The sequence below is a fragment of the Corylus avellana genome, chromosome ca2 (assembly GCF_901000735.1).
Source record: "Corylus avellana chromosome ca2, CavTom2PMs-1.0".
Lineage (NCBI taxonomy): Eukaryota > Viridiplantae > Streptophyta > Magnoliopsida > Fagales > Betulaceae > Corylus > Corylus avellana.
The window spans coordinates 35,277,062-35,280,087 of NC_081542.1; positions in this window are offsets into that span (position 1 = coordinate 35,277,062).

Consider the following 3,026-nt stretch of genomic DNA (forward strand, 5'->3'; position numbering starts at 1 on the left):
CAGGCATGGAGATTCTCATTGCAGAATTTGAACCCATGCCCTAGTGTTTACCTAACTACTTTGGCAAATTTTTTGAGCCATTAAATAACCACCCTTGATAGTAAATGAACTGTACTTACTCATAAAGACCAATTTGCATACAAAATGCATATAAATGCCTAACTATCTAAGAGCATTTCTAGCAGATGCTCTAAACTGGTGATAATAACTATATTTAACTACTATGAGCATTTTTTAGTCTCCGATAGAAGCTAAATAGACAGGGACGAAAGAAGGGGGGACTGGTCTAGACCATGCCCCCCAAATTCCTAAGAACAAAAAAAATTTTAAGGAAAAAAAAAAAGTACCTTATACTTTTTCTCCATTTTAGACACAACCGAGGAAGAGAGAGTAATAGTGGTGTAAGTGTGGAGGATAAAAAGAGGAAGGGATTCTATTGGATTGTAGGGTTTGTTCAATCTTTGTGTGTTGGAACCCAGAAAACGATCTATGGCAACCATTAATGGGTAAACTGAGACTGCCCTTGAAAAATCAAATGCTCTCCTAATAGCAGTATAAATAGAACGCCAAATTTACAGACTTTATGAAGGAATCTCCATAGATAATATGAACAACACCTACAAGTCAATTTTGCTAGCTTTTCCTCAATCAATCGAAAACAACAACCTCAAAACCCAATTTCCCATGTTTCCAACTGCATCCCACCACATGGGCAGCACCCTTTTAGAAGCACTCAATGGCCGCGTGAAAGTTTCAGGCCAATTTTTCATCAGTTTTATAACTAGAGAGAGAGAGAGTCGAGCTGGTCTGGAGAGAGACGAGAGAGGAGAGTGGGGGAAGAAAACGAAAGATTAAAAAAATAATATTTAAATAAAAAGTATAAATTATTTTTTTTACATTTTAACTATTAACTTTTTAGCTACTAATCCCAAAAGAAATTTTCCTTCAACACCCATTCTTGATAAAGGGAAACTAGCAGAAAATTGTTACTGAAGCTTCATGCCCATTTGGCATATACCTAAAATTAAGCTTCAAGACCAAACATCATCCCAAACCCCCATGGCTTACCTCTGCAACTCTCTCTCTGCCTCCACACAACCAAACCCACTCCACTCAAGCAGCCGAAAGGAAGGTTGAACCATGGGTATTGGCACATTTTTATGTGATAAAAGCTTTGCTTCCAACCCTGGATATTTACAAAACACTGAGCTTAGAAAATCCTCAACTCAACTCTGTGTAGATGGAGCTCTCGATTTGGCAATGAATATATGGTGAGAAACTATCTTGGCAGATGGCTTCGTCTTGTTGACAAAGTGATGGAAAAGAAGGGAAGCAAGAGAGGGAGGGACCGAGGGAGAGAGAAAAATTAAACAATCATATATATATATAAAAGCCGAGTTTTGACGTAGGGAATGCTTAGAATTGCGACACGTGTCCTCTTAACTCCTTCTCCCTCTCTCTCCCTCTATCTCAACTTAAATGTCTTAAACTAATTCTATGGTTTAAGACATTTAATTAATTGTGCTAACTCTCACTCTCTCATAATTTGTGTTTCAATCGTTTTTTTTTTTTTTTTAATTAATTGTGCTAACTCTCTCTCATAATTTGTGTTTCAATCATTTTTTGTCAATCTCTCTCTCTCCCTCTATCTCCACTTAATTGTCTTAAATCTCTCTCACATAATTTTATATTTGAATTCTTTTTCTTTTTCTTTTTTTTAATTAATTTTGCTAACTCTCACTCTCCCATAATCTCTTTCTCTCCCATAATTTATGTTTCAACCGTTTTTTTTTAATATAATTTTATGTTTGAACCTTTTCTTTTCTCTCTCTAAACTAATTATATGGTTTAAGTGTCTTAACTATTTCTGTTTCCCACTATCTCCACTTAAATGTCTTAAATCTTTCTCCCATAATTTTATATCTGAATTCGTTTTTTTTTTTTTTTTTTAATTAATTGTGCTAACTCTCACTCTCTCATAATCTCTCTCTCCCATAATCTCTCTCTCCTATAATTTATGTTTCAACCGTTTTTTTTTAATATAATTTTATGTTTGAACCTTTTATTTTCTCTCTCTAAACTAATTATATGGTTTAAGTGTCTTAACTATTTCTTTCTCCCATAATTTTGTCTCTCTCTCTCTCTCTCTCCCTCTATCTCCACTTAAATGTCTTAAATCTCTCTCCCATAATTTTATATCTAAATTCATTTTTTTTTTAATTAATTGTGCTAACTCTTACTCTCCCATAAAAGCCGAGTTTTGACGTAGGAGTGCTTAGAATTGCGACACGTGTCCTCCTAACTCCTTTCATATATATATATAAAAGCCGAGTTTTGACGTAGGGACTGCTTAGAATTGCGACACGTGTCCTCCTAACTCCATCTCCCACGTCTCTCTCACTCTCCCTCTATCTCAACTTAAATGTCTTAAACTAATTCTATGGTTTAAGACATTTAATTAATTGTGCTAACTCCCACTCTCCCATAATTTGTGTTTCAACCTTTTTTGTCTCTCTCTCTTGCCCTCTATCTCAACTTAAATGTCTTAAACTAATTCTATGGTTTAAGACAATTAATTGTGCTAACTCTCACTCTCCCATAATTTGTGTTTCAATTGTTTTTTTTTTAAAAAAAAAAATTAATTGTGCTATCTCTCTCCCATAATTTGTGTTTCAATCGTTTTTTTGTCAATCTCTCTCTCTCCCTCTATCTCCACTTAATTTTTAATTAATTGTGCTAACTCCCACTCTCTCATAATCTCTCTCTCTCTCTCTCTCTCTCTCTATCTCCCATAATTTATGTTTCAACCGTTTTTTTTTTTAATATAATTTTATGTTTGAACCTTTTATTTTCTCTCTCTAAACTAATTATACGGTTTAAGTGTCTTAACTATTTCTTTCTCCCATAATTTTCTCTCTCTCTCTCTCTCTCTCCCTCTATCTTCACTTAAATGTCTTAAATCTCTCTCCCATAATTTTATATCTAAATTCATTTTTTTTTTAATTAATTGTGCTAACTCTCACTCT